Here is a 21,409-nt window from a genome sequence, read left to right as displayed (position 1 = left end):
TCCTGAAGGTAAGAAGATTTTTCATTCTGCTCCCTCCGATGCGTAGGACTTCCATGAGTGCTTCAGGAGCGCCACAATAGTGCTTTGAAGCTAACCCCCTGGGCTCTAAACTTTTGACAAAGGCTGTACTTCCACATTACAGTTCGAACGTTCTGAAACGATACCTAACACTCATCCCTGGCATTGCTTTCCAACTTTTCAAACAGTGGAAGGCGCTGTAAAAAGCATGTTGACCTAAGTCCGAACTTTCTGACACTCAATTTTTTTCACTGTCGGTTTATTGTGACAAGTATAACCGAATCGGTGTTGCTATCACCCGTTTGTTCAGGTCAGAAGTACGGATTTCTACCAAGTTGGGCTAGCAGAAGGGTTGAAATGCGGGCCAGTTGGTACATTGTAAACGGAGAAAAAACCAGTCACACAAGACGACGGACAAGAAGAGTCCAAGCTAAACCAAGCTAAACACACGCTTGCACTTGTCTACTAGGCTTAACTGCGTGAAAACCCTACCATTTTTTTTTAATTAAAACTCTAATCTGAGCGAGTTCGTTCATAGCTTGAAAGGGGTACGTACTTGCGCAAAAGACGGGACGAAAAGGAGGAAACACAAATGACATGTACAATGCGCACATGTCGCATTGTACATGTCGTTTGTGTTTCCTCGTTTTCGTCCCGTCTTTTGCGCAAGTATGCACCCCTTTCAAACACTTTTTTTTTGCATAGGCCGCAACAGAATCATATCTTTTAACGCCCTAGTGAGAACTATATTATGTAAAAACAAAAATAAATTCGACCTAACAAGCTTAAAGCTTACGCCTAAATATTAGAAATTGCTAGCTCGTCTGGGAGCGTCAACAATTATCGCTCCACCTACAGATATCGGCAATTTAACTCACATATCCCTGTTCTCTAAATCACCCTCGCTACGCCTCCGCATTTTAGTTATTTTTTTTTCTGTTTCAATCGGCATGCACTGGTCCCCGTATTATCTCACGCGCGCTCTATGCGGACACGCATAAAAAAAAAGCTAGCTTAAAATGACCCGTCAGCTAGGCTTCGGAAGACACGCCCACTGCGAAAGAAGAATGAAAGAAAGCAGATCGCCAGTTTGCGAACAGCTCGTTTTCAGAACTTGATTTGAGGCGACCAGCTTTCCTTTCCTCCCTTGCCCCTCTTTCCTTTCCCCCATCTCCTCAGCACCGTCGAGTTAAAAGCGTGTCCCTTTTCGTTGAAAGGCTCCAGCCCTAATAACGGGTTTTCCTCTCGCCGCGCGAAACAAACGACAGGGATCCTCTCCTCATTCCATTTGATGGTCCGGGCTGATCTCATTCCAAATGCTCCCCCCCACCTTCCTTTTTTTTCCCTCATTCCCGTCCGCCCTTCCAACTCAGGGCAGGTACTGCGATGTCGCTGTTTGTCGCTTCGCCCAGCTCGAAGCGCCTCGTTTCGCGCGCGGCCGGTTCATTTATGTCATGACGCCTCAGCCGCGCGCTCTGTTAAAGTTACGGCGCGTCGTTATGTTCACGGCCGTGTGTAGCGAGAGGGCGAGGCAAAAGCCGTGCATCCAGACGGCCTCGCTTCGCCGTATTCGAAAGCCGTCGCTGGGCGCGCGCAGCTAATCGCAGGGTCCGCGTGTACGTAGACTTATTTCCCTGCTTTGCGACCTATTGCAGAATGATTAGTCAGCTTTCGGGCGACTACGCCTCTTGCTTAAACGCCCATACGGCGCGGAAGTTTGAGATGCCCGTTTCATTTCTTCCGTCCACTTTCGCTGTTTCGTTTATTTTTAGCAGCCTTGTCTCCCGAACGCTGTGCGAATTCGTGCAAGAATAATTAATAGACTTTAACGTGTCAGGGAAGGACATGTTATACGTGGTTTAGCGTCCCAATGCGGCATTAAGCGGCTATGCGAGATATCCCGGTGGAGGGCACTAGATTAATTTTAACCATCTGGGGTTCTTTAATGTGTCCTGACGTTGCACAGCACACAACCATTGTTTTTGATCAGATAGCAATGGAAGCCCCATCGAAGAAAAAGGAGGCGTTATGTGTCATAAAAGTCATTAATTTGTCGAGGAGGTGCCAAGTCACAATGACGCTATCAGGCCATGTGACGAAGAGGTGACGGCAAAATGACGTCACCAGACCAGTAGTGACGTAACCGGACCGGAAATGCTGTCACCGGACCTGAACCAATGCCACCTCCAGTAAAGGCATCAACAGCTTCTAATGTTATGGTACTACCAACACATAATGTAATTTACGTGTCCCTAAATTTTTCATTTCGCCTCCACAGAAAACGCGGCCGCCGTCGAGGGGATTCCACTAAGATACCGTGTCGGGCTTTTAACATGTCAAACCAGAGTGGGTTGGTATGAGACGCGTTTTAATGGAAGCGTCCGGATTAGTTTCGATAACCAGTAGTTCCAGGAGCGGAATTAGCCGGGCCAGTCGGTTCATGAAACATAAATAACAGCGCGACAGACGGGACAATAAGGAACAGATACAAAACAAAGCAGCACTCGTGTTTTGTGTCTTTTCCTTATTGTCCCGTCTGTCGCGCTGTTATTTACATGCACCAATAGTTTTTTAGCACGTTCCAAAATACCAACCAGTAAAGGATCGTTTTCGCATCTGTACCCTTAGAAATCCGTCTGCCACGGTCGGGATTGAGCAAATGACGTCATGCCCGGTAGCAGTACGTTATAACCACTGGGCGACTAAAGAGTGCAGCTTGCGCAACAAAAGAAAAGTTTTCTATGCGCTGGTGTTAAAGTATTTACTTTAAAATATTTATTTGGTTAGCTGGCTGGTTAGGTGGGTAGTAGGTAGGTGGTTTTGTTACGATCAATGCCCGAGACTTTAGGAGACTTGGTTTACGGGGTATGACTCAGACTATAAGGCATGTCGTAGTGAACGGCTCCGGGTATTTTCAACCACCTGGGCCTCTCTAACGTGCACTGACATCACTAGTACACAATCCTCTAGCATTTCGCCTCCATGAAATGCGATCGCCGCGGCAAGGATTGAACCTGCGTCTTTCGGGTCAGCAGCCGAGCACCATAAGCACTGAGTCACCGCGGCGGGTAGACACTCAGAGATGCGGCTGCAAAGGCAAAACACGCAAATACGGTGCAATAGATATAGACACGTGGCACGACAGCTTTTTACTATAAAATGTTGGCGAAGGTTCTGCGAAATAACATGTTCTCACGACTAATGCGGGAAAGTAGTTCCAATCCATACCTATTGTGTGAAAGTAGTGCCAATCCATCAGTGCACTTCTAGGCTTATGAAGACAATATTCTTCGAAGGGCGAGTTTGTCGTGGCCTGCTGGATCATGGCTTTATTTATGTGACTTCGCCCACGCGTATAAAAAAATCTACAGTAAAATGTAAGAATATCGGTTGTCTTTGTTGTTGGAAACTACTTTGATAAAGAATGACCGCTTTTCAAACACAAGAGTTATGTTGCGTGTGCAGGGAGAAGAGAGGCCATTGATCCTCGAGCCATTAAGCCCTATAACTTTTTGTTTGAGTAAGTCATTAGCCAAGTGGGCCTTATGTTACACTGGGTAGCCTGTCCTTGAAAACGACTACTTAAAGGAAAAAAAGTTTTTCGATAAGAAGCAAGAACTCAGAAGCCATGGTTTGTTAACCTCCCTAGAGAATTTCACTGAGCGTAAACTTAACTAGACAAGCTGTCTACTCTGGAGCAGCTGCTCTCTTAAAAGAAAAGAAAGAAATGAAGAGAAAAAAGCCGTGCTTGTCTACGCGTGTGTACTGAACGCTCGATCCAGCGAGACCGACCATCGAAACCAGTTAGTCTCGTTCCTCGGGCCGGCGGGTCCTTCTTTCTCAATGTCCCTGTTCAACGACGCCCCACAAAAGCACGCTTGCTCGGCGGCATTCGGCGAAATCAAGAGAAGCCGAAAGGATAAGCACTCTCTCCCTCTCTCTCTCACACTCACACAAAACAAAAACAGGCGACTTCCACTTGCGCAAAGACATTTGTACACTTCCGAGCGGCGGCGGCGGAGGGCCCAAAGCGTCGAGTATCGATCTCTCGTCGGCTTCTCAGCGCCAAGAGCCAGATTTTGCCGCCGCTATTGCGCTGCGCCTCATGAGCTTTGTCGGGGGCTCGTGCTTGCGCGCGTCAAGGAAGAAGCCCACTTAGCGCGCCTCCGACGCGAGCATAAAGGCGAAAATTTCGACCCAAGAGCTAGAGCTCTGCTGCTTGCCTAGCTCGTACTGGCGGACACCGGCGCATGCGCACACCGAGTAGCACAGAGCTGCGTGGTAGTGATGGTGATGATGGTATAGAAGACTCGCTGGTGAAGATCCTTGTCTCGATAAGGGCAAGTCTCGGGCCTACTGTACTACACTCCTCCTCATTTCGTCGACCCCTCCCTCTGGGCCGTCCACGTTCCCTTGCCTTCTTGCCTACCCCCCGCGGGCCCTTACGGTGTTTGCACGAAAGCGTGTCTTGGGGCTGTTTGTCCACGGGTCGAGGGAAGACCGGCCGCGAATCGATATACACGAGAGACCGCGCGCACCGCTGATGGGAGGACGAGTAAGGGCACGGACCAAGATAGTTTCGTTCCCGAAGCCGAGCCATCGCACGCGCTCCCCAAGCCACTCCTCCCCCTTTTTTTTTCTAATGATTTTCACGTGCTCCTCGATGGGAGTGTCGCGTACGCTGGACGAAATGCCACATGCAAATGGTCCAGTCTTGCCCACGTGCGCAAATCAGGGCGGAGATAATGGAGCTAGAAGAAAAAAAAAGAATATATAAGTCTACCGCCGGGGCAGTACTGTTTATATGCTCCCAGTTCATGCTCAGTCGGGGCTTTTCTTCTTGTTAGTAACCCGTGGGGAGAATTCGATGCTGCCACTATTGACTGCTTGAGACTTAGCCATAACTTTTGGGAAGAAATTACTCGGCACTGTTGCTTATGAGGAACGTTTTTTTGGAAGAATAGATCTGACAAACATAATGTTTTCACTCGGAAACAGCATAAAAATTTACTGAAAATCTGCAGGAGCCTATTGGCAAAGGTTTTTACGTGTTTGTACTCAGTATTCGTGACGAATGATTTTTTCGACGTCACCCTGCCGGCTCGGAGGCAGCGCCTGCAACAGCGCAGCCAGACACAACGACCAATCCAAGAACTGAACAGAACTTCCCATAGAGCAGCACTAGAATCCACGTTACACAATGAGTCGCCGCGGTGGCTCAGTGGTTATGGCGCTCGGCTGCTGACCCGAAAGACGCGGGTTCGATCCCGGCCGCGGCGGGAGAATTTCGATGGAGGCGAAATTCTAGAGGCCCGTGTACTGTGTGATGATGTCAGTGCACGTTAAAGAACCCCAGGAGGTCGAAATTTCCGGAGCCCTCCACTAAGGCGTCTCTCATAGCCTGAGTGCTAACAATAAGAAAACTACGTCTATTGAGCGGTTCACAGTGGCTCCTTGGGGAATAAGGAGCGTAACGTATGTGATAGAATCATGCTAGCTGTCACTAGTAGACTACATCAGCGGCTGTGGGAGCATAGAAACCTCAGGATACTCAGTGGGTTCTACTCCGACCGGGTAAAGGAGAGGCCAAATACCACAGAGAGCTATACGTAAAGCACTTACAGGACGCAACAGAAAGCGCAGTCGTTGCGAGCGACTGACCTCTGCCTTGCATTCTGCTGTACAAAAAGAACGAATGTTTGTTACATGTTACTCCACGTTTGGCGTTACACTGTTCTCATATCATTGTATCCTGCGCGCTGCATGATCCGGTAGCGTTACACGTTGCTTGAAAAATGCAGTTCATGTAATGAATACTTTAATGTAACATGCCTGTTTTCTCCTGCTGGTCACATGGACGAGACAAATAGATGTGTTCGATGAGGCACATTGTTTCATTTGGCGAGGCTGTCCTGAGGTAAAAAGCCGACATTTTTAAATAAATCTGCGCAATGTAGCGCGAGTGGTACCAAACCTACAACAGCGTACAAGTGGTACTTTTCGCGGTTTCTTCCATACAAAAGTACACAAATATACACTCACAGTCATCCAAATAAAAACAGCCAGGCACAAACAAGATGCTTATGACCACGATGTGTTGCGAAAAAAAAAAAGTAAATAAAATGACCTGATATAGCGACAACGCAGGCGAGAAGGGTATTCAGTTCCTCAATCAAAAACCCAGCAGCTTTGCACGTCAAAGCAGCGCGCCAAAGAGAATGAGGAATGCATTCGCAAGTTGCACACGGTTTTTCATAATTTACGCCTTCATTCATTTATCCTTCTCCCCTGCTCGCGATCTCCGAAATTCAAAGCCGGTTCTTCCCGCTTATTCCATTCATATCTAGACCCGCGGCGCACCGGCGCTAACCGAGCTCTAGATCATTGAAATAAATGACCTCTTTTATGCACGCTGATTTCGAAACGGCGACGACGACGACTCGGAAGAGTACCTAAGGATATATACACCCCCTAGCGAGCACAGCGAGGGAGCGGGGGCGCACGAAGAGGCTTCAAAACTCATCAAAGCCAGAGAAAAAAGAAAGAACTGGCTGTCACATACACACACGCGAACAAAAGCACGCACGCACACACGCACTAAAGCACGGACGTGCGCAAAGGCTCGAATCCAGGCCCCGTTCAAACTCGCCCAATTCCTCTGCGGTATAACCAAGTGCCGTCTGCGATATAGCTGTACCGAGAGATCTTTGCGCTAGCGGCGGCGGCGGCGGCCCGTTTCGACCCAAAAGCCTTCTTCCGCCCGTTTTTTAGCTGTCCCTCTTTGCTTTCCTACGTCTGAGCCTTTGTTTTTCTTTACGTCGATTCATTCGTTCCTGTTATATAGTTTCTTTTCTCAGAGTGCGAGGCTCGTTGCTGTACGCGAATCCACAAGCTACAAGATACACCCTCGGCTGAGCGTGGAGCGAAAGAAAGATAATAAAGGAGGAAGTGCGACACACATCACGATCGAGATTTAGCGGCATAAATCTAAATACGCAGCCTGGGCAGCGCGGGCAGCGCGGATTTAAGCAGAGTCTCTTTCGCCGCCGCCGAGCCAGAGGAGGGTCTGGCGACGGTGACGATGAAAAGACAGGAGTTGAGCGACCGACCAGCCGACCGACGGTCCGACGAACGGACCGACCTCGCTCTGCTGCCGCCGCTTACTGCTGCTCGCTGCGCGCCTCCTCGCCATCGGATGAAACGAAGGAAAGGAGAACCGAAAAGAAAGAAAGATGGAGTGCGATGAAGAAAAAAAACAAAAACAAATAATAAAAAGGAGGGCGCTCGGCGTCTGGCGGTGGCTTTATTGAGCGCTATCCCGCTGGGTTTGCGTTATCCGGCGCCCGCGCGTCGTTTTTCATTATTACCCGCGCCGCGCGATTCCGCGTATCATCTGAATACTCGCGGGCGCGCGCGCTTCCCGCGCGGGCGCGTAAATATTCTCACTTACGCTCTCGTTCTAATCCTTCTTGCGTGCTCTGCGGGCTTCGTTCAGCTCCGCACGGAATGGGGCGTGCGCCTCGCGAGTCGGTTCTTTGCCTCGATGCCGCCGCCGAGCCCCTTTCCACCGCCTCTAGTTCGTCTGTGAGCCGTCCCGTGTGGCGCTGCCGATGCGCGGGAAAAAAGCATACGCCCCAACGCGTGAGGAGTGAGTTGGTGGGAGAGAGGCGCGGAGCAAAAGTGGCTGGAGGTTGGCGTGTCGCTCACGCGTCTGTGGCGCGCCGCGCCGCGGTGAGGAACGGCGCAAACATAAGAATGAAGTCCGACGTGCGTATTGCGATAAATTTTCATTTGTCACAAACGCCCGGCAGAAAATGAGAGAGCGGCCAGGGGAAGAAAAATGTTTGGGCCCGCGGTAGTGTTGGTGGGTTGCTCAACTGACAAGAAGTGGGTGAGGGAGAGGATTTAGTAGTGCGCGTGGGTGCTCTCTCTCTTTCTACTTTCGGGATGAGAAAGAGGAATCGCAGCGTTGTATAGCGCACCGGACTACTTTCACGGGCGCCGTAGAGTCGATAGCATGTGGGTGGTGCTTGGTCATGCCTGTGACGTCCACTGTTTGGGTTTATACGGTGCTTTGATATTTTTTTTTTCTGGTTCGATGTAACTTGGTGGCGAGGAAAACAAACTGGCCTCCCTCTCCTCTTCAGGCTGTTTGCCACCCATTGCTGTGTTCATGACGAAAAGCAAAGTATGCAAGACGGAGTGGCGCAGTGCTCTGTCGGTAGGCAGCTGTTCACAGTGTGTTCAATTTTTGCATTTTAAAGCATACCGCAAGACGAACTGCTGAGTTACTTCTTTCGTATTTGTTCACGATCACAGTAAATACGTTGTAAGCCTTATAGGAAGTCTCCTTCAAATGGCGTTACTTTATTGCTCAGGTCATTAACCCTTTCTGCAGAAGCGGGACACATGGATCCCACTTGCTTTAAGTGGCGGCAAACGAGAAGCGATACACCTACGTCTCATATTTTTGCGTCCGGCAGACCACCGAGCTATCAAATAAGGCATTAAGTTTGCTTTTATATTCCGCTAATACGAATCCTTGGTGTTCTGTATGTTTTTACCACCGCGAGTGTACAGTTAGAAGAGACCCAGCTTGGCGGGAAAAAAAATTGAAAAATCGTTAAGCTTTCCAGCCCGTTCCGTCAGTCATGTGCCTTGTAATATTTCTTGGAGCAATTTTCATTTCTGATAAAAGTTCTCTAATGCATCTAAAAGACTGAGGTAAGGATACGTACCACATTTGAGGCATTTTACACAGTGATTGATACAACTGTGTGTCTCTTTTTCTACTCAACCAGCAGCAAAACGGCTTGCAGCCAGCGTCTTCGCTTCGGCGGACGCGGTTGTTGCGACGCGCGTCTGTGCTTTTACTCTTTCCTCTCATTTTTAACTCTTCTCTATCTGCAGGTGGCAGTGGTGGTGGCTCGGCTCGAGCCAGTCAACCGGCCTGCCCACTGTCCTTTTCATCCTTCTTTCAGTAACAAACAACTACAATGGCTTGCAAGTGAGGTCCTTTAATTCCTGGAGTCATTATGAGTGCAAATTTATCATTTGTATGCATGTGAGACACGCACACATCTTGCGCCATATAAAAAGTTTTATGACAAGGCGAAATGGCGAACTCCCCAAAAACGATGTAATTGCGTAAATTAGTTTGACGCTCATGAGAAACACATTTAAGCCTGCTAGAACCAAGGAAAACGATGAATGTGACGCACTGACACAATGCACCGTTGAAGCTAACTTCGCCTTGCCTGAATCGTTCACTTGCGCTACGAACTGCGCGTATGCAGGCGCCTCTTAAAGTCGGTGGTTACTGTTAGAGAATAAATGTTGCAAAAAAAAAAATGGAATCTAAAATTTTTCAAAGTTTTGTAGCTGTTTTGGTTTAGAGTATTCCCTTTACAATATACTTCATCAAAACTTTTCTTGGGGCTAGTTAAAGCATTTTGAATCTGAGAAAAAATAGCAGCGCTAAAGCATGCAACAAAAGCTTGTTTCTTGTTCTTTTTTCTTCTGTGGTTGCATGATTTAGCGCTGCTATTTTTTTTTCGTAGATTAGAATATACTTTTCGCAACCATGCGTGGCGCAGCACCCGCATGTATTTGGATATCCTGTACTTGTATATAGTGTATATGCCAACCTACCCCTATCGTTTCTTACTATTGTACTATCGCTCCCCCCTTTCTTTCCGTCACCCTGTCCTCTCCCTGTCTTTTTATTCCCGCTAGCCGCAGCTCAGGTGCTTCAGGTTTCGATGGCAGATGCCGCGGCTAGCAACATGTTTTCTTTCCTTTGTTATTTTTATTATCAAGTAGCCACTAACAACCTTAGAATCTGTGATTTACAGCTACAGTGAAACCAACATCAAAAATAAGGAACTGGAATAACACACTGTAAATTCAACACTAGCACATAAAAGAAATAGTTTGTCTGCTACATAGTCAAAGCGCGAACATGCTGTTATTTGGTAATGTAGATCATGTGACTCAATTTCCGTCCACCTATTTCTTAATTTAATCTTGTGAACAGTGCTTTGTAACATAATACATATCGTGCTGGGGAACTGTAATCCACCAGTTTTCGTGACTGAGACCTGTAAAGAAAACTATTTCAAACTGCAGACTGCAAGGAGGAATCCCCTGTCTACACAGTGGACTCTCGCTAACCTATTTATCCGTTCTAATTCCAAGTGATGATTTGGTCACAGCGTCATCAAGTGTCTCAAAAAGACTCCCCTTAATTCGGAGTCCGCATATTTCGAAGAAATTTCTGTCTCCCTCCAGTTCAAAATATCGAGAGTACGCTGGCTGCGTGTTCTTTATTGCGGATACCCGTGCCGTCTTAAGATTTAGGTGGCCTTAACAGCTCAACAATACCCGCCTGAAGGCAAATCTTAGCAGCCTTTCAGGGAGCGCTTCTTTGGTAATGGTCTCCATCGTCGCTGTCTCAAGACACTCCGCAGTGGATCACTGTCTGTGTAATTCGGCTGCTGAGAATAAGTTAACGGTTTCAATCTTCATCACATTTAGATGGAGACGAAATACAAGACGTCCATGTGCTACGATGTGTCGGTGACTGTTGAACTCCATGCGGTCGAATTTAACTTGAAGCTCTTCACTACGGCCCCTTGTATTCCATAGTTTTGCAGTGGCACATAAAAATCCTGTCTTTCTTTAAACTCGAAAGAATAGTTAGAAACTTTAGGAAGATATGTGTCAACGACGACAGCGGCCTGTCGAGGAAAAACCTGTAAAAACCTCGCGAACGGCACCTACAGCCACAACAGTATCAGCTGGGAACGCCTGTCATTACCAGATGAATGGTATTCAAGCAAAGGCTCGCGTTTGACTGCCATTTAAGTCAAACTTCACGTGCGTTAAAACGTTGAATTGTGGTTCAAGGCTTGGCCTGTGGTGCCATGAGTTGCTTGCTCAACCCAGGCACGAAATTTGGGCATCGTTTATCCTTAAGCAGATTCAAGAGGGTCGCGCCTCTTAGAACCCCACGGTGACTCCTTAACTTTCTGAACTGCCGCTACCAACACTCAAAACGGTTAATTGCAATACACGTACACTCCTTTTAATATGAACTGCTCCAGTCAAGCGTACACCAGTGTTTAGCGGTAGTGGCAAAAAAAAAAAAAAGAAATGATCTTGGAGGAGTGCTTACCTCGAAAGGGCTACATGCGAGAATGGGTAACCCCGCCCTTCACTTTGCGTCTACAAGGACGCGGAAAACCGAACTTAAAGCAGAGGAAAGCTTTTTCCTTTCGAAAACTCAGGGAAGCTAAGTTTTTCCCATAAGCGACGACCAGCCTTCCGCGTTCCTTTTTTCCTTCTTCTCTCGCTCTCGTGCGCCCACGACGCAGAGGCTGCGCCTGGTGGCGTGGCGCAGCTTTCCCGAAGCGGGAGTTATTTTCCCCATGGGCGGTGTCCCGATGTCCCGCCAGGATCGGCCCCCGCGACTCCGTGAGGGCCGCTCGGCGGCCCGGAGCACCTGCGCCCGGGAATCTTCTGGCGACCACGGAGCAGAGAAAGAGAGGGGAAGAAAGCAGAGAGAAAGGTGGATGGAGGAGAGGCAGCGCGGAAATGGTGTCTAGGCGCTGCTGCCGCCGGCGTGATGCCTGCGCCCCGAAGGATCTCTTAATGGGCGCACCACAGCGAGCAACAAGAGCGGCAGTGCCCAGGATTTCACACTTCTGTGAAAGCCGCAGCTCTATAATAGGCCTGACGTTCTTTATTTCTTAATGCTAGAAGGGAGCAGCAGATCTGGGGTTCATGCATAGTGCCATCGCAGGCAGCGAGTGGGTAGTAGAGAGAAGCAGTGTAGTTAGTTGGTATGGTGACTTCAGGAACATAGGATATTGGTACCTTGCTCACTTGCCCGTGAGTTGTGCACTACACCACATGCTCAGAATGCCGGCTGGCCACCAGCGCTAGATAGCGAAGATTTTTACACCGTGCTTGGGATGAAGCAAGCAGGCCACGTTCCATATCTAACGCACCAACTTTTCCAAAGTAACCAGGATGCGTAGTTTCTTTCTTAGCCATGGATGTAACGGAACCCTTGTGCACCTCTATACGGGCGCAAGGTAAGGCAAACCTTTGTCCTTATTTTTCAGGACATTTTGGTATTTAGGTGTACCGAAAGGGGGATTCACTAAACGGCTGAGAAACAGACCTCGTTGCCTGGTAACTTTCCGCAGAGATGGTACATACGCATCCCGATTATCATTCACATGACAAGTTACGTTTGGCTTCCCTTGCAATTCACTACGTTACTCGAAGAAACTACCAGTTATCGCCCTGATCATAACTGCCCTGCCGGTGCCTATTTCCTCCTTTTTGTCTAAACTAGGATGTTTTCTAAAGTACAGGCCCCTCTATTATGAAAGGGAGCAAAAACTTTGCACAAAATGAATTTTTGGCTCATTTTTCCAAGTTGAAGATGACTACCGAATATTATGCGCCAAGAGGAAAACTAGTCATACTTCAGTCTGGAGTAATCATTAACTTATTGCTGAAACTTTGTGCCCTTCATATTTGAGGAACGTGTACTAGCTTGGTCAAAACACTTTACGTCGCATGATCTGGTTTGGTTTGGTTTATGGGGTTTAACGTCCCAAAGCGACTGAGGCTATGAGGGACGCCATAGTAGAGGACTCCAGAAATTTCGAACACCTGGTGTTCTTTAACGTGACATCGCACAGTACACGGGCTTCTAGAATTTCGCCTCCATCGAAATTCGACCTCCACGGCCGGGATCGAATCGTCACATGGTCTACCTTTAAGGCTTTCAGTGAGTAGTCGTTGTCAATTTTCTCATCAGCATTCGCACAATACGAGGTCTGTTAGAAAAGTATCTGACTTCATTTTTTTTTCGCGAACACCTCATGGATAGAAAACAAGCGCGCTTGCATCTGCCGACCTTGAACCTTCGTGCGCATGCGCGAATTTTTTCCCGCCTGCCGAGTTTTACGTATAACGAAGGTTTTTGCAGTTTCTTCTTTCTTTGCGCCAGTGTTGTTTTCACTGTGGAGCTTTTCGAACTACAGCCAGGAGCAAATTTATGGCATTGCTTGCCTCGAAAGCGAAATTTCATGCGAAAAAAAAAATACAGATATGAATTAGCCACTCGCAGCGGGGCCAGTAAGCGTAGGCCCCTTATGTCTTAATACTTGGAGGCTCCTTAAATCTATTTATGATTGTCCGCCGCGGAGGCTCAGCGGTTATGGTGCTCGGCTGCTGACTCGAAAGACGCGGGTTCGATCCCGGCTGCGGCGGTCGAATTTCGATGGAGGCGAAATTCTAGAGGCCCGTGTACTGTGCGATGTCAGTGCACGTTAAAGAACCCCAGGCGGCCGAAATTTCCAAAGCCGTTCACTACGGCGTCCCTTGTAGCCTGAGTCGCTTTGGGACGTGAAACCCAATAAACCAAACCAAAGCTATGTATTGATGTCCTGAGAGGGCGCTGTTTGTTTTCGTCTCAATTGTTAGCACTTTCGTAAGGTGGATTAGAACAACACCCTTCTCTCTCGTGTCCAGCGTCCTGATTTCCTACTCCTCGAGTCGAAAAAGCGGTCGCAGGTAGCTTGACATGGCCTCTTTTCCGAAAACTTCCATCTGTCTTTTTCACCGCTGTATAGTACTCAACCGGAGTCTTCTGGATATGCTCCATTTTCCTTCTCCTTCTCTATAGGGGCCACCCGATGCAGTAGTATGCAGTATAAGAAATTGTACAGTAAAATATGACTTTCATACACTCCATTTATTGCAATACAATCTAAAAGAATAATTTTATAACATCAACTATCACCAGAGACATTTATCGGGCGTCGGCGTTGATACTGAGCTTGAAAGTGCGGAATGTACGCAAATACATTATTTCATTTCCTTTTATTTATAGCCTGCATTCATACCATATGTTGGAATTACGTACGATATGTACGATATCCATATGTACGATACTATAAGTAGTCGGGTAGGTTATTGTCACGCAGGAACCTGAACAGGCTTTGGCTCATTTAGCTCATATTTTTCTTAGCACTGCTTTTTTTAGCACTACGTACATGTTGGTTGGTTTCCAGTATACTGCTTCTTTTATTTCATTTACATGTTGTAGTAGTAGTTGTTGTTGTTATCCTGATACAATGCCACATGCTCACACAGGAGAATCGGCCAAGAATTGCGGCGCACAGAGGGTTTCTCAGATGAAATTTTTCAAGGCCAAAAATAAAATGATTGCTGGAAAAGAGAGAAGTAAACAAAAATAAAAACACCGAAATAAAACGGGAATGCATAACGCACGCACGAGATGGACATTGTGTGATTTGTAGCCGAGTGATTAAAGATGATGATGATGATGATAATAATAATAATAATAATAATATTAATAAAAAATATTACAAAGTACCCTATTAGATTCCAGTAAGAAATTTCGAATGCTGGTAAAAACAGACTGCACCCAGACTGCACCCGGACTGCACCCGGACTGCACCCGGACTGCACCCGGACTGCACCCGGACTGCACCCGGACTGCACCCAGACTGCACCCAGACTGTAAACAGACTGTGGCTGCACCCGAGTACGGTAGCCCTAAACGACAATGTGATCGGGCTGCTCAAACTAAGGCCAAGCTGTTTCAATGGCTTCTCTAAAAACCGTCTCCTCATCATGGAGAAGCGGCGACAGAACAACAAGAAATGGTCTATTGATTCTTGTCCACCACAGAATGCGCAGACGGGTGAGAGCGGCAAAACAGACCGGTGCAAATAATATTTAAGGGTGGGATCCCGCATCGCAGCCTAGCTAGAGAGTCCTCAAGCTGCCGTGAATGACTTGATATTGTGCTCCTCGAATACCTGAGATGCAGGTAATCATGATATCTTAGAAGAGATCCATGATTTGAGGAAGTGTTTGCATCCATTGTCAGAGGCGGCTGCTTCTTCTCTCTAAATCACGCCCCTAAGAGGCCTACTAAAGCCCGTTTCGCGCGTCGTTTCATTTAATTTGTTAGCCGATGCTGCAGAAATTTTACCACGGAGAGTGGGCGTCTAATGGGTTAGAACAATTACAACCCTTTGCCTGTTTGATGCACACTTCCGGCAGTGCAAAATTAGACGTACGATGTGTAATGGGAATGGCCGGCAGCCGTTCACGCGGTGGGACGAAGAGGTCAACGAAGTGCTGTGCTGGTTCCTGAGTGACTTCTGGGTGTGTGCCTGCCGTGACGCGTCTGCGATCAACGGCATCCGACTTGAGCTTCGAAGACGCACCCGTACAGGTCCAGTTCCAGGTTGAGCACCGGGACGGAGATCGAAGCACCTCCACCAAGTGTACGGGTGCGTCTTCGAAGCGCAGGTCGGAGGCCGTTGATTGAAGACGCGTCACGGCAGGCACACACCCAGGAGTCACTCAGGAACCAGCACAGCACTTCGTCCACCTCTTCGTTGCACCGCGTGAACGGCTGCCGGTCGTTCCCATTACAGATGTCTTATTTTCCGCACGAAAAAGTCTCCTATCTCTTTGAGTGAGGTCTGACTTCCATTTTCGGCAGTACTGTTTCGCTTTATGGTTTATGGCGTTTAACGTCCCGAAGCGACTCAGGCCATAAGGGACGCCGTAGAGGAGGGCTCCTAAATTGCGACCAACTGTGGTTCTTTAACGTGCACTGACGTCGCACAGCGCACGGGCCTCTAGTATTTCGCCTCCATCGAAATGCGACCTCTGTGGCCTTGTTTGATCATGCTTCTTTCGGATGAGAATCTGAGCATCATAACCACTCAGCCACCGCGGCTGCTCTATCACCATCACGAGCGATCACAATCAATAAATAAAACACCCATTGTCTTCGGCCCTCTCTATCTCGACGTCGTTATACGATGTCAGAGAATCATATTTATACTTGATTGATATCGGAAATCATACCTACCTCATAGATAAAATGAGTGGAAATTGATTCTTGTTAAGTAGGTGTGCCCTTATGCAACGAAATCACATGACACCTTTATTGGACACAAGTTCCAATTTTACGCCGTTATGGTTCATTGCTTTCTTCTCAGAAGGGTTCCTACCAGCTAAATAAGGCGCACACAACAGAGAACAGCACAGGTCCCCAGCTAGATTGATTTCTGTCAGTAGGTACAGAGGGCAAAACGCATGTCTAGAACACGCTCTGAGCGTGTTTCGGGCGTAACACGCGATAACAGGCGATAAGATTTGGTTAAAAATGGTCTCGATGTAAACACGTGCTGTTAAACTCATAGAATTTCATTGTCATTTTTTGCCTTCTCGGTCGCAGCGGCTTTGGGAGCTCCGGAACACAGAGTTTGGTTGTTCTAGGCATGTGTTTTGCCCTCTGTACATTGCAGAACAACGTCTAATCTAAAATTATTTTTTTTTGTATCTCACAATGCAAGCCTGTTCAGACCGCGTTTATCTTTAACAAAAGCACTTAAAAACGAAATTACTGCCTTCATGGCATGTTTAGTTTTCTCATCGTTGGGGACGCGCCAGCCATTAAGATGCGTCGCAGACTTCGTACACTTGCAAAAAAACCTTCCTCTGAACCGACGGTGTTTAACATACTATTGCCTTTCGCCAATAAAGTTTCTTTGTTGGCCTGCCAGAACAATTAATTGGCGCCTATGCTTTCTTACTGTAGCTCCCCCTTTCTTTCCCTCTTCCTTCCATCTCTCTATCCTTTTATTCGTGCTAGCCGCTGCTCAGATGCTTCAGGTTTCCATGGCAGATGCCGCGGCTAGCAACATCTTTTCCTTCCACTGTTATTTTTATTAATAACTAGCCACTAACACAAAGAGAAAAAAAAGATATTTATCTAAGGGAGAGAGAGAGAGAAGAGAGGTGGAAGTCAAGGAGGACGTTATGGTGGTGAGCTCCGAGTTAATTTAAACCACCTGGGATTTTTTTTTAACGCTCACTGACATAACCCAGTATTCAGTCGCCTTTCATTAATTTGTTTCCATCAAAATGCGGCCGTCGTACCCGGGATTTAGTCTGCGTCCTCGAACTCAGCCGTCGACAGCCAAAGGCACTCGGACAGCGCAGCGGCAGGAGAGAGAACAAAGGAAGAACATGGAGGTTAATGACACCGGGTTGGGACATGTGGGAAGGCAGTAAAGAAGTGAGAGAATTGAAAGAAATAACGTTGAACCGAATTGTGCGAATGACGAAGGTCATTTTTACAACCAGCCAGGTAGCCACAAACTTTTTCCGGAAACGCCCAACGCAATTTTTGTACCTGAATAATTTCGACTGACCTCGCACAGTCGACTGACATCACATTGACTGATTGATATCGCAGAGCACACAGGGAGTTTTTACGTTTCGCCTCCATTGAAACGCGGGAGAAACGCAAAAGGCGCCATGTTCGGAAGCAGTCGTATGAAGCCTACCAGAAATTTTGGACTTTCACCAAATTTTAAGAAGCAAACCGGAGTAATATTTCGTGGGTTGACATCTTTTGCTGTCTGGTTACGTCAATCATTAGAGCGTTGCGTTCGTAGCAAAAAAATAAAAAAGACTCGAAAAAGAGGGATTTCAGCCACGCTTTATTTTCCGCTAACCCTTCTTTGCGTTCACAAAATGAACAAGGGAGGGGAAAACCTCAGGACCGCCTGGCTCAGCGGTCAGGGTTCTCGGCTGCTGATCCGGAATAACCGTGTTCTAACCAGGCGGCGGAAGCCGAGTTGAGATGGAGGCAAAACGCAAGAGGCGCCCGTGTGCTCTGCGATGTGAGTGTGCGTGAAAGGTCCTCGGTGGCCGGAATTCTTCCGGGTCACTCCACTACGACACCTCCTTCTCTCTTTCTCCTTTCACTCCCACTTCTTTTCCTTCCTTCCCTCACGGAGCGGCTGAAGCATCCACCCAGAAGTGAGACACATTACATAAAAAAATGCCTTTTCCCACGTTTTTGGCGCTGGACAAATCAACGCCGCGGGCATCGGAATTAACAGAAAATAAAATTAAATGAAACGACTGGTTACGAAGTCTTGCCTCAGAACCCAGCCACCATGTGCAAAGAGCAGGCCGGTCACTCCGTTCGGAGTCTGTAACCCCTGCCTGAAGGGGAAAGAGGGAGATCCGCGCGCCTTGCCGGCCAGCCTGCGTCTATCACCCTTTCGTTCCCTTTTCATTATGAATGACTTCGTGTCCCGTTTCACGCGATGGAGGTCCTGGCCGACGCTCACCACCCAAGGGCCCCCTTCCGAAGAGCGCTGGAGTTGGGGCAGAGCACGGAACTCGCCTCACCGCCGCCACTGCCGCCGGGAGCCGAGTGGCGCAATTTGGCCTATGCTGCTGCTCTGTCCTGCCTCCTCCCTTGAGCGCTCTCTTGCGGTGATGATGCTTCCCACAGCTCCGATTCTGCCCCCGCGTTGTCGTCGTCAGGACTCTGCTATGTCCACACACCACGGCTTAGCAAGAATGGTGCCCGTGAGCACACGCTCCCGGATAAAAGCAAAAAAGGAGCGCGCCTCTAACTGCCATTAATATAGGGTGCGAGCGAAGTGTGTAATCCTGTCTAAAATTATGAAAGAGACTTTCCAACAAAATTTGAAAAGAACGTGCGCATACGGATTCCTGCTATAAGCATGGCACGATCACTCACCTGTGTACCACCAACTTTTCCCCTATCTGACAATTAGCTCAAGCAAAGCCGAATTCATGACACATCTCTCAATATAGAAGCACTCCAGACTGAATCAAACTAATAAGCTATAGAACCGTCGTAGCCCGTAGTATAGAGTCAAGGCAAGGGACAACCTCAAAACGTTTTAACATGCGAATAGCCTTGTGTGTTCGGCTCTTGTAAACCTCGTTTTAGTACCAACAAGTTCTAAGGCCGAGCACAGTTATGCCTTGTTGCAAAAGAATGCAGATAAAAGAGGAACTAAAAAATCCCCGCCCACGTCTTTGCGCCAATCACTGCACTCCACCCATAAGCTCGAACAACTCCCTTTCTTTTTAAATTTTTTTCTCCTCCTCCTAGGTAGAGAAGTGAGAACAATGGCGGCACCGTCATTACGGGCTACAACCTGCAGTATTAAAAAAAAATTCTCTGCGATCCAGGTGACACCAACCACAACCCAGTTGGGCAGCCGGGAGAGTTAGTGATAAAATTCACCTTTTCGTAATCCTTGTTGCACGAAAGTTGGTCATCGATTACTGTGAGAGTTGCAGGTATGAAGGAGTTAAATATGTTCTGCAGTCTTCTTCTACGACTGTGACACCGCACTTGGGCACGGGCTTATTTTCATCACTTACTAAGAGGAAAAACATCTTAAAGAATAAGGACGACAGAAGAGAAGAGAACACAGGGACCTACTTCTTCATTGCGCTGCTTTGACTCCTATTAATCAAAAACCAACAAGTTCGAATTGCGATTTTTTACATCACTTATTTTAATCCATATCCGCCACATTTTGTCAAAAATTCCGATGTTGTTGCTTCGTGAGCAGGTTGTTTTAGGGACAGCATCTTTCAAGCTTTCGTCTCGCAAGGAATCTATAGGTGTGGAGAGCACAAAACGTTAAGTCAGTGCTCAGTGCTCGAAAATGGACGCATGTGCCAGTAAAGCTGTCCAATTCTATTAGAAATTGTTGGAAACAGGCACCGACTGTGTTTTTGTTTGTCTTGTTTACGGCACCAGGACACCAAACGAAGACATGCATGAATACCAAATGATAGCCGAGGATGCAAGGTACAAAAGATCGTTTTATGACCGGCGGGCACCCGTGTGCTGACTTCTCACAAACCGATGCCTAGGATTAGAGGAAACCTACCATTGGCACCAGATGCCATGAATGGCCAATTACAGCGCAGTGTTTCGTATTCTACACAAAGGCCAATAGTGAGTGCGATGACCAGTCATGAACTGATGTTAAAAACTATCCCCTATCCCGATAGTCAGCGAGGCACTTGCTCGAAGCCACAACCGGTCATCTTTCCAGCCACAAGCAGTACAGTTCCAGCCACCCGGTTTAGAGCCGTTACGCAACAAAACGAGAGGTTACCAGCCATTTTATGACTGTTAGGAAACAGTGCTCGGACATTCCTCGCCTGTCTCTTTATTTAGTGCGGCCATAAAATTTTATAGCTCGACAAGAATGAGATGTCTAGGGTAGCGTCTCCAGCATCCGCAGAGACTGTCAGCTAAACTAGAAATTTTTGATGTGCCGGCACCAAACTACTGCAATTAAATCATTACGCAATACGGACCGTAGAAGCGTTTATTTACATGATTGTCGCGTATATGGCCGTCCGGAGTGTAAGATATGAATATAGTGTGGACACTGCGTGCATAACAAACCTCCTGAAATGTGTAAATTTCTTCTTTCTGTTCTTGTTCCTCATTCATGACCTTATTTTTTTTTTTTTTTCTGAATTTACGGGCGCCCAGAATGGGCAGCAAACATTTCTCAACTGCAGTAGGAGTGATGCATTTACGAGCAGGCAGCTTTTTTTAATGCACAAAGAGGCTGCCAGCAGAAATGTGGGACATTTAACTGCTCGAACTGGATTGTTTTGTTTTCGATGCGCCAACTCCGACATGTGCTGAAATAAAAACCACTCTAACAAATAGGAACTTCTATTTTATTTCATACAAGAAGCACGAAACTTCTAGCACGAGTTTTATTTGTACATTAACAGCGCTATTTCTTCCTTCATCTTTAAATGCTTTATGATGTTTTCAAGCGGAAATTGCACCCGGCTGCTGGCCCGAAAGACGTGGGTTCGATCCCGGCCGCGGCGGCTGAATTTCTTTGGAGGAGAAATTCTAGAGGCCCGTGTGCTGTGCGATGTCAGTGCACGTTAAAGAACCCCAGGTGGTCGAAATTTCCGGAGCCCTCCACTACGGCGTCTCTCATAGCCTTAGGGCCGAATTCTAAAACGCTCCTTACCTAAGACCATTTCCTTACCTTACGAAAGGAGGCCTTTATGCCCCCTAAACGTAAGGCGCCCTTCGAGGGCCACCCCGAATTCTGAAAGCTCCCTTCCCGCCACTTCACCCTCCCTCACGTAAGGAGCCCTAAGGGGCACCCGGACCCTTCTGTTGTCGAGAGTATATGCTATAAATATGAAGAATATGCTAACATTTGACAAAAATAACTACTTGCGTTTAAGAACCTACATTTATATTGATATATCCGGGCACAATGCGAATTCTATTGCTCACGTTCTCGCTGAAAGTTTTGAAAAATGTTGCACGCGGCGGAGAAACAGGCTCCTCTGGCAACAAGGGCAACACGTACTTGTGTGCGCCGAGTGCGGTCGCAGGTCGTCGCGCCGTGCTCGGCCGAGCGTACTTCACCGAAGACGAGAAAGACCTCTATCGAGCTTGTAAGCAAATATAGAAATGCAGTGG

Source organism: Amblyomma mixtum, chromosome 6 (assembly GCF_055824585.1).
Source record: "Amblyomma mixtum isolate Tamu chromosome 6, ASM5582458v1, whole genome shotgun sequence".
Classification (NCBI taxonomy): Eukaryota; Metazoa; Arthropoda; class Arachnida; order Ixodida; family Ixodidae; genus Amblyomma; species Amblyomma mixtum.
The sequence above is the reverse complement of the archived record's forward strand: the minus strand, read 5'-3'. Positions refer to the sequence as shown.